Source organism: Ornithodoros turicata, unplaced genomic scaffold (assembly GCF_037126465.1).
Source record: "Ornithodoros turicata isolate Travis unplaced genomic scaffold, ASM3712646v1 ctg00000895.1, whole genome shotgun sequence".
Classification (NCBI taxonomy): Eukaryota; Metazoa; Arthropoda; class Arachnida; order Ixodida; family Argasidae; genus Ornithodoros; species Ornithodoros turicata.
This window is the reverse complement of record NW_026999412.1, coordinates 445,187-456,679: the sequence shown is the minus strand read 5'-3', so window position 1 is coordinate 456,679 and position 11,493 is coordinate 445,187.

The following is an 11,493-nucleotide window of genomic DNA, read 5'->3' as shown; positions in this document are numbered from 1 at the left end:
GCCACTGTCGAAACGTCGACCTTTTTTTTTAATTTATGTGTTAAATTGCGCATTAAATAAATTAGTTTTTGTTAACGTTCCTGTAATCTGTAGTCCAAGTCTTATTATTTCACTTTTATTCAACTTCGTAGCCGTCTGATATATTAACCTATTTGTTCTATATATATATATAGATCAAATAGGTTAATATTACTTATATTATTATTATATACGCGCAGCGATTTTTTTTATCAGGCACGGTGCACGAGGCTGCGGCCTTGCGCGCCCTACCCACGAGCACGCGACCTTCAACCTCTTCTTTGCTACAGGTGTCCCGCTGACGGAGAAATCAATGACCACACTGCGTGAGCCTGCTGTAGTGTCCCCAGAGCATCACTTTACGTTTACCCAATGGTCTCCCAGTTCCGTCAGGCTCATTCAAACCGTGGGAGAGTACATGGGTTGCCTGTACGCTCTTGACGAGAAGCCCCAGTTCGACGAACATACCGACAAAGCAGTGAGAAGAAACGAAGCGCTTCGTTAAGATCTTTATCCACTGGTAACGTCGTAGCTTTTGTTTCAGGATGCCGCCAGTCCCCCAGGCAGTGTGATAGTCACATCCTTTCCATTGGTAAGAGTACGAAAAACGAAACGAAAGTTTCGAAAAACCTTAATGTGCCCATTGAGACCCCTACAGGTGATGGCTGCCACCATTGGATTAGCATAATCCGATAGCTTTAGACATGACCTCAAGCGCATTCTTTGTCCGCCTAGTATCGCAAAACCACGAGTGGTACGTGAAAATTTTGCATGTTCGATCTTAATTATTTCTAGAAATCCGGAACATTTTTCACGATTTATTCCACAGGGGCAGAATTATGCCGGTACTTTGCGCTGCTGGTAAGGTACCTGTTCTCTTTTTGATTGAGAGGCAGGGCTACCTTTCCGTGGATTGATTTTTCCACACAAAGGCGCTCTTCGTATGTTTACGAGCGCGTTTTGCTTCGTAGTCTTTGTTTTATAATTTATTGGCCGGATGTTGCATTATGTACTTATTTTGCACTTATGGTATATATGTTTATTTTTTCCTTTGGAGACGCAGGGCAACACTTTCGTGGGCGACTTGAACTAGCTATTACACACTTTCATAGGAGTCGCACGCAGGACGTGTGCGTATGCACGTGCGCATATTGACTATTCTCCCGCACACGTGCTTGAGGCAATGCACATACGTACGCTATGAAGCTGTCATGCGAGTTAATATTAGTAAGGCATAACTACGGCCACAGGGGACAGAAAGTTACAACACCTGAGAACAGTGATTTCCCAAGAAATTCACTGCTGGGGGGGGGTGCCGAGCTTTCAAGGGGGGGAAGGGGGGTATGCTTGATGAAGGTACCACTTGCGGAATTTTTCTTAGACACGGAAATAATCGTGGCACAATGCTGACATATCTGGACAGCTTTCCCGTTTTATTTGTACATGTACGTTAGAACACTGTACATTAGAATACAGATTCATTATGAACGGCATTTCAACATTAAGATGCATAATCACGCGACCGACAAAGAAAAAAAGACTAGCGCCTTGTCTCACGAAGTTCAATGAATACCTAGCAACCAACGGTGAAAACCTTAGACGAAAAAAGCAGAATACCTCGCTTGATTGAGTTGGGCGCAAATGGTTCTTGATGATCCACATTGAGTTTGCGTGCACGCACGCATTTTTGCTCGTATATCCGCGCAATATATGCATTGAACAGCCTTTCAAATTATTTCGGAATTATTTTGGACAAATGCATGGTACGATCATCTGCATGTCTGTGGTCCTACAGCTCAAGTTTGACAGTACAGGATGTAATTCGCTGCGCCGGACTCACTACCAGAACGTGTTCGTGGCCAGCTGGTTGGGGTCACTTGAGAAATTTCGGGGGGGGGGGGGTGCAAAAATGCAGGGGGGTGTAGGGAAAGCTGTGGATGCTCTATTTAATTAGTTTTATGCTCAGTAGCGTTATTTCGGAACCACAAAAACCAAAAGTGGTACAAAACCCGTAAGACCGCCGTGATGACAGTATGCCGCTGCTCTCAAGTATAACACGTTCGCCATCCACGAGATGTGTCAGTGCCACCGTGGGAATCAAAATTTCCGACAGAGCAACGCACAACTAAAATCTCTCGTTTCCTGTAGCCGAAGGTACCTTAAACCATCGGTGTGGTTTTCACTAATCGTTTTGGCATCAAAGCGCTAGAACCCAGTCACTTTATATCACGTGAAAGGTCATGTCTAAAGCTATCAGATGATGCTAATCCAATGATGGCAGCCATCACCTGCAGGGGTCTCGCAATGGGCACATTTTACGTTTTTCGAAACTTTCGTTTTTCCCTAACTTAAAAACCCGAGACTAGGGGACAGAAAAACGACAACACAGACAATGTCGCAAATGTCTCAAGGTTGAGACCTTGTCTGTGCTGTCGTTTTTATGCCCCCTAGTCTCGGGTTTTTAAGTTATGAATCTACTGCAAACGTATTTTTATTCGCGATGTATAAATTTTCGCGAATTTCGCGACCGCTAACAAATCGCGAAAGATTGTACTCGCGAACAGAGCTTGACATTGATCCCGCGGAAGGAAACAGACCAGGAATCGCGAAATTAAATACCCACGAATAAATTCCCAACTACGATTCGCGAAAATTAATACATCGCGAATAAAAATACGTTTGCAGTATACCACCAGGGGAGCAATTCTCGATGAAGTAATGCGTGCATTACATCGTTTGCAAGCTGTCATTGGTCGCCGAGCGAAGAAGGCGTGAAGATACCTCACGCGCACGCAACCAATGCTAAAGCAATTAAGCATGCAATTGCATTGTTGCACTGGGCTACCGCCTCGCGAGACCGCCCTTGCATTCCGTTGCCGGACACGGAAGAGCACAATGCGAAGGAAAGATTTGTGGGAATGTGTAAGAGTGTAGCAATATGCAACTTAGTTGCGACGAGACAATTTGCTCGGACTTGTAAGAGCTCAAGAGAAGAAAATATGTGAACGTGAGCGCATTGCATTACGAAGTTGCTGACAGTATGGTGGCGCTCGCGCATGAAATTTCGCTGCAATTTTGAACAAACCGAGTGGCGGGAACAAAATTTGTGCAAGAGTATAATGGCCGTTGGAGCGATTGCTAGTTCTTGTCTTGTGAACACCGTCGCAGTTTTCACCAAAATTTTTGAGGACATTCCTCTAATCTCCTCGTTTGACAAATACACAATAGTTATTCGCTATGTGCGGGCATCGTCGCGTGCATGGAACATATGATGCAGTCGAATCCTCGCGAGCTCGGGCCATCGACAGTGACCATCCATAGCTCGCATTGCCGACGTCTTTTTTTTATTTCCCTTGAGAATCAGTGTTTGCCAAGTTCTCCGAATGGGAGGACATCCGTCCCCCGCCCGCCCACCCACCCACCCACACCCTAATACCCCCAAAACCTGGAAGAGACCCCTCTACAATTTTGTGACATTGCACAATACTTCGTCAAAAGCGTGTAAAAGTACCCCCCCCCCCCCCCCGGAGGAAGAAATTCTGTGTAAACTACTGAGACCATCCCTTTGCTTGCACGACGTTACATTGGAGAAACGGCTCAATGGAGATGCTGTGTGGTGAAGTACATCGGACGTGCGGTGCTATGTGGTGAAGTACGAACCAACAACGACAGACATCGGTCATCATTAAACCAAACAAATGCAGTGTACGCCACCGTTGAATCGCGAAAACAGTTGCCGAACATGATAAAACACCATAACCCAAAGTATGTACGCTCTGTCGATCATACGGCCGTCCTTGATCAAAGTAATGCACCCCCTACGCTGCCTTACTTTTCTGCGTTAAAAGTGATGCCGTACGTCATTGCCTACGTCAAAATGACGTACGGCCTAACGCGATGTTAGCTTGTGTCTGCCGGCTAGGGCACGTGTAGGGACATCTCCTCAGTGTAATGTTGTAAAAGTCAAAGCGTAGGGTGTGGCGCCACTGTATCGCTTTGGAAATCTTCACATGCATGTTTACATGAAGGACTTTCTGCAATGTTTTTTCGGAAACTGTAAAGTTGGAAATAAGATATTCTCATGAACGGCTTTCTCATGAAGACAAAATATGTGATGAAGACAAACTGTCTCATAATGACAAAACGTTTCTACTGCCGCATTACGATTTCGCTTGAGTTTTGGTCCCACATTTATTACATCTTGTACGTAGCGCCACCTCGTTACATTATATTACAACAGATCATGCCACTGCAAAGAATGTACCTGGAAATGACTTCGCTAGGGACAGATGTCCCTAGAAATGGGCGGAGCGTTCGGGCGGAGCGTGTCGCGTGGACTCCACCCAAGAGCCCGTGACGTGCAAGTAATGCACGCATTAGTTTTATCGAGAATAGCTCCCCAGCTCGCTTGCTACCTCTCTATCCTCTCGTTTCGTTTTTCGGACTTTTATCAATGAAAAGGATGCGACTATCACACTGCCTGGGGGACTGGCGGCAACCTGAAACAAAAGCTACGATGTTACCAGTGGGTAAAGATCTTTACGAAGCGCTTCGTTTCTTCTCACTGCTTTGTCGGTATGTTCGTCGAATTTGGGCTTCTCGTCAAGGGCGTACAGGCAACTCATGTACTCTCCCACGGTTTGAATGAGCCTGACGGAACTTGAGACCATTGGGTAAACGTAAAGTGATGCTCTGGGGACACTTCAGCAAGCTCACGCAGTGTGGTCATTGATTTCTCCGTCAGCGGGACACCTGTAGCAAAGAAGAGGTTGAAGGTCGCGTGCTCGTGGGTAGCGCGCGCAAGGCCGCAGCCTCGTGCACCGTGCCTGATAAAAAAAAATCGCTGCCCGTCTCTCAGGCAAAAATAAAAGATTTTCTCACTTGGCGTCTAAATTAGACACATTGCGCCACCTTTTCAAAAATAATCAAGGAAATCGAAGATGGCATTTTTGAGAAAATTGAGATGCAACATTGGCAATTTTCGCCTACCATGTGCGATTCTCAAGCTCATAACACAGAAACTACTGGGCTGAGAAAAATGAACTCTATACAGCACGGAAGCTCTTTCCACGTCCTATCGAATGGCACTCCCTCTCACATTGGGGGTGAAAGAAAGACGCGTCTTCTAAGAAGCGCAATGAACAAAATAAAGAAAAAAATGGCGTTCCTTCACGATTTTTTTGCGGGCGATCTATCGAACGGATTTTTGTTCTGAAAACGGCTACGATATCAGGTGACCGAAAGGAACAGATGTTCTCATTGGGACAACTTTGTAGCTTTTATAATTAAAAAGTTAATTTTTGAAAGTTAATTAAGACATTGCCTTTGGACTTTGCTAATGCCCTGCTAGGGAGTGCCCTTTCGCACATGCTATATTGCAATTGATTTCATCTTGGAAAACGTGTTATATATTTTTTTTTAAAAATCTGTTCACACTTAGCGTGGACACCCTGTATAAGAATATAAATATTTGTAACTGAACATTATAGCGAGAGAATTTAAACTGCTGTAAAATTTCACAATTTCAACTTAACCGCTACAAAACATGAACTGCGGACTACTCAGCATCGTTGAACAATTCAGTCGCATTATTATTTGAGTGTAGTATGTTCGTAATATAACCTTGTTTGTATGGAAGTGGAGGAGGGGCCCCATACTCGTAGAACGTGGCAGGATGGTGGTATAAAGTCTCGTGTCGGTTGGGAAAGCACAAGATGAATAAACGATGGCTGACCGCATGCTTCTGTAATCGCATCATCGTCGTGATCATCCTCACCAAGGTCATCACTAGCAGTTATCGCGAACATTGACAATATTTACTAATAATGTTTACATGACGTCAATGACGAGTTTCATCTTTATTGAAGTTGGATTCGCTCTTCATGCTCTCCCAGCAAGCTTCTCGACGTAGGCATATATGTGCTTGGCGACCTCCCAGTTTGGAATTACAGGAGTCATGCATCTCTACAAAAAAAATGCAGGACATTCATTATGCGCAAGAATTGCGGTGAGTGTCAACTATACTACAAGTATATCCGCAATTTCTATATTTCTACTGTATACAGTGTGTTTGCTCTATCGTGTCCAGAATTTATATTGTGTCTTATATTTAAAGCGAGATATAAAGGAAAAGCAAGTGGTACTTTTTTGCTACTTGAGTAAGAAACAGGTACTGCTTCACTAGTAGCAACTGTTTCTTAATCAAGTAGCTGAGAAGTAGAACTCGTTTCTCTTTTATCGCACGCTTTAAATAAAATTTCTGGACACGTTAGAGCAGACACCCTGTATATATACAGGGTGTCTTGTGACACCCATACTCCTGGTAATTATTATTTGCCGAAGAGCATGATGTTCGGCAATTTTTTCCAATGGGATAGCTCGTGAATACCACTGTCAATTATCATGAATTTGAGTGAATTCAGCACACTCTTCATATTGGTGGGGTAAAAAAGTGACCTTTACTTGGCAAATTTCCGAGCTGAGTTCCCAAATATTTACATAATTAAACTTACGATACTTCGGTGACCTGATGTCGTAGCTGTTTTCAGAACAAAAACCCGTTCGGTAGATCGTCCGCAAGAAATTCGTGAAGGAACAGCTTTTTTTTTTTTGTTCGTTGCGCATCTTCGGAGACGCGTCTTTCCTTCACCCCCAATGTGCGATGGTGAAGGAGCCTCATGCGTCGAAGATTCCTCCACAGTGCCGCCTCATGTGTCGAAGATGAGCTTTAACTTGCCGAAACAAAACAAAAACGCATGCATCGGGTGACGCTATCGGAACTTCCCTTACCTTGTGTTGCATTTCCTGTTAATCTTTTCCCAGGACGCAGGAGGCGACAGTGTGCTCTTTGACCCTCTCACATTGGGGGGAAAAGGAAAGACGGGTCTCCGAAGATGTGCAATGAACAAAAAAAAGAAAAAAAAAGGGGTTCCTTCTCAAATTTTTGCGGACGATCTACCGAGCAGATTTTTGTTCTGAAAACGGCTATGATATCAGGTCACCGAAAGGAACAGATGTTCTCAGGGGGTCCCGAGTATTTGCTCACCGGAGAACTGCTTGAATGTATTTCTGTTTCTGCCGCTGCTATAATCGGGAAAAAATGTTTTGCGGGCCTCTGTCGATAGCGGTCGTAGATACGCTACAGCTAATTTAATAATTCGAGCCTTCGAGGGCAATGTGATCGAGGATCTCTGCAATCATGTTACGTAATATCTATTGCACAATTGAAATATTTTCAAAAATTGTCCAAGGAACCCCGTTTGGCGGCCAACTATCAGGCACGTCCTTTCGGTTTGGTTCAGGCGATATTCAGGCGGATTTCAGTAAAGCGGCGTCTGGAGTCCGACTGGACCTACGCCGGAATGTCATAATAGTGCCTGAACAGTGCCGGACTCCGCCGGAAACAGCCCGATAGTGCCCGGATTCAGGTATGATGTAGGTTATTCAGGGAGTTTCGTCCAGCTGCTTGCCGTGTTCTGGTGGCGTCGGTTGACACTCCCTGTTCTGGTGGCGGTGGAGGCTGTTTGTAGAAATGTGTTTGCAGGCTTATACGGGTGTTGTGCTGTTTCTCGGCACAAGTATTATCCTACGAAACGTCAAGTGCCGAAGTGGAATGCTGTCGGGGGTCGGAATCTGAAGATTACATTCGACCGCCGTCACATTTCGAACAGAGTGACAAAAAAAACAGGTTGATGTGTGACACAAGCGCTTTGCGTTTCGATGTAATGTATGCACTGCAAGCAGCGAATGGAGATGCTCATGATGAAATCGTACGCCACTCATGAGACTCGTTCGTTATTAGAAATCGAACCATGTGTTTGTATTACAAGTTCGAACCCTTACAGTGTGTCAGCAGGCACAACACTGTGAACACATGCACAGCTAACGGATATATCAGGTACTTGAACCAATACGATGCGTCAAATAAATGTCTCTCTTATCTAAAATTTGCTGTAGTTATTTAGTAGATGTCAGGCGTGAAATCCACGACCGGCCGAAAGGCGAGCCATACACGAAATCTCCTGATTCGTCGACTGGTATACCTATTGAGGCTAATGCCGGGATTTCATTGGTCGTGTGCTCAGTGTTCTGTGAATTATCTCAAACTATGGACTCTATAGGGAGCTGCTGGGGATTGGCGCGATCCTGCTCGTCCTATTTCCATATAGGCGGCGCGCAGAGAAAGGCCGGATGACTCTATCAAACACCACTTGCTGAGTGCAGAGGAATGTTCTGTGCCACCATCACGATCATAGGTACAGGACGGCAGCATAGACGGTCAGAACTAGGTTCATTCTTCTCACAAACAACCTGACGTAGCCTGTCAATCATTCGTCTGTGCTCTCGGAAACACCCAATCAATTCAAATACGTAGCACGTTACGTGGAGATTGCCCGCCATAGGGCTTGTTTTCATCGCCCACGTAAAATGCTATAGGAATCTTGCACAGCTACCGGCCAGCACCACTTTTGCGAGCATGCGATGTAAGGAGTCGGAGAACTTAGCAATTCCCTCAGTACACACCTTATGGCAATTGTTGACTGTTTCAGATCAGCTGGACAAGTGAAATGATACGGCAGGTGCAGTGAACTTCTGTGCATTGCTTACTATGGCCATCACTAGGTAGTCGGTGCGTACACAATTCGTACAGAAACTCAGAGAAATCAAATAATCAGCAATATTTCGGGAAGATGTGGCGTGGATGTGTTTCGGAAAGATTTTCTTGTGGAAAAATCGCATTGACAGAAGAGTTATTTCTTCATTCTTCGACAAACACAATGGTGTAGCAGCATTGACGTGATACACTCACGCACTTTACTTGCGTGTGTTCGGAAAGGAACCCATTTGGTGCAACTTCATTTGCACACAACAGCGCTGCAGCAGCTCTGCTAGTTGCAACCGCGAAACCCTTGCTGACGAACAGTTGCAGGAAAATTTGCGCAGTGTGAACAGACCCTATCAGGGATGTGAGGGTCAAGTAATTTGATGCTAGGGCTCTGGTTACTAAAGCGTGTACAAGTGTAGGACGCCCCATATTTCAGTTTCATCAATACATGTCACCTAACCTCACCTAACATGGTAAAATTTTGTAAAAATACACTTCTCGGGAACATAGTAAACGGCAGCTACCTGAGGCGACCTTTTCCCAGGACGTACGACTAGTTTGGTCAATTTTTTGCCGTAGTAAATAAAAGTTTCTGAAATGAACTCCAAATTTTGCAAAGCTAACGTAACTTTTTTTTCGATTCCGTAGGACGCTCCAGCGCACCATAAACGAAGATAATCAAACTGCTTCGTCTTCGTCTCCAATGACCCAGCTCGTCGATCAGTCGAGGCTACAAACAAGAGAGTGCGACGTCAGGATCCCAACGTGCCAAAGCTGAGGCGAAACAACGTAGACGCGAAAGCCCAGATACAAGGCGGACTCAGCGTCAAGACCCTGAGGTACGTACTGCCGAAGGAGCGGCAAAGGCGAGTCAGAAGCAAATGAAAGCCGAAGGTGCCACGACAAGCTTCACTAGGCAATTCAGAGAGAGCCGGAGTTCAATTCCGAAAATTCAAATTTTGGCGACTGAAAATTGAGCAAGGTAGCAAAAGTTCGCATCGTTGATAACCCTCGGACAAATAGATTTTTAAAAGCAATCTTGAACATGTTAGGTGAGGCGCCCTGTATGCGCGCCTTCATATCTTGAGGTTATGGAAGGATGACCCAGACGAGTTCCTACAGCATTCATTTGGAAGTTGGACATCTACGTATAGCCACAGATTAAGGACGGGAGGCTGGGGGGTGGACATAGGTTACAAAGACGCCAAGTATGTGTCCGTTACCAACATTTTGCTGCGATATTGTTTTACCATGCTGTACACCAGGAACGTCGTGGCGAGCATGCAGTAGTAAAAATATATTTCAAGTATCATACTCAAGAAATAGGTCAGGCTTACTACAGCGTCGGTGAAAGCCTTCTTGTCTTGTTCCGGCAGTTCGTTGTTTCTTGGCTGCAAGTACAGAAAAGAGTGGTGGTATACGCTTTGTAAGTGAGTTTCTGCGCACAAAAGGAGGAGGAGAGAGTGGAGTGACGTGCGCGGTGATGTGGCGTGCTCCTATTCGTGGAGAAGCCCAGTGCACCACGTGCAAGCAGCGAAAAAGGTAAACAAGCTGGATCGGTCGCTTTCACGCTGTGAGTTTCCCGTGTTTTACGTCGTTTTTAAGCGGCGAAATGGTAAATACGTGTTGTGGAGTACGTGTTATGCTAAATACGTGTTATGGACACTTGGATGGAGTACCTGTCTTTCGTGTTCCAAAAGGCAAACGGGAACGTCGGCGGTGGGAGAAGGCAATCAACAGACGCTACTGGCAAGCTACAGACACCAGAGTTGTTTGTAGTCGTTACTTTGACGTCGCAGTACCAGGACACCCTCTTCAGGACTTTTAAAAGTAACTAATTATTTTCTATATACTTTGAAGTCACATTTCGGCGCCGAACTTCTATCCTGTGATAGGGTCTGGGTAGTTTACACGCATACCATTCAGGACCTCACATCGCCTCCTGCGTGCCCCCAAACCATACTAGGCACTGTACGCTACACCTTCCCAAGAGGGATGTGAATGTCCCGAATATCTCAGTCGCTGAAGCATTGTGTACATGACGCATTAGTACATTACATTAGTAGTGTGCACATGAAGCATTGTGTACATGACGCGTTATGCGCGGTGACCCCGCGCGCTTACAGAGCGTATAAGACCGCACAAGCAACAAAATACGAAGGAGAAAGCCGTCGGAAAGCCGAATATTCATTTATTACGTATCGCGCACTAGAAAGAAGTGGCACAGGAAAGATGATGCTGCAGGTCAAGCGTTGGATGGGTGCAGCTGAAATCATTGTAAACAAGAAGCAGAAATGGATAGACCTGTTTGATCCATCGAGAAATCCCTTCGACAGCACAGAATCCGTGCCAGAACCCAAAGCGCGCACGCCCCGTGGCGCACTGACTCTTTATGTGACCTGCTTTTCCGCATTTAAAACACAGCGTAGAAAAAGTGACATTTCTGGTGTTCATGAGCAGAAGAACCGCAACGAGAACAATGTCCTACCGCGTGTGTTCGCTGTCTGACGACGTCTTCTGTCTGACGAAAGTCCTGACGAGAGCTGCACAGTCGATGCACACCGTCTGTACCAGAGTCAGTCTGACGATGAAGCAGTTTACTGTTAGATAGAAAGTTCCATCGGGAGGGCCACCCTGTGCACGTCTTCAAACTTGCAACTGCCATCGAGTTCAAGCGAGGGCTGCTGAATATAATTAAGTCGACATCCGACGACAAAGGTGTCTCGAAGAGACTCGTCGAGAAACAACCGAAAATCGCAGGTAATCGCAAGCTTCAGCGCCAAGCAAAGCGACAGCGAACTCCGCACAAAGTTTCACATTCTTCATGGTACCTCCGGTGGAACATTGTACGTTCAGCTATGAGAGGCATG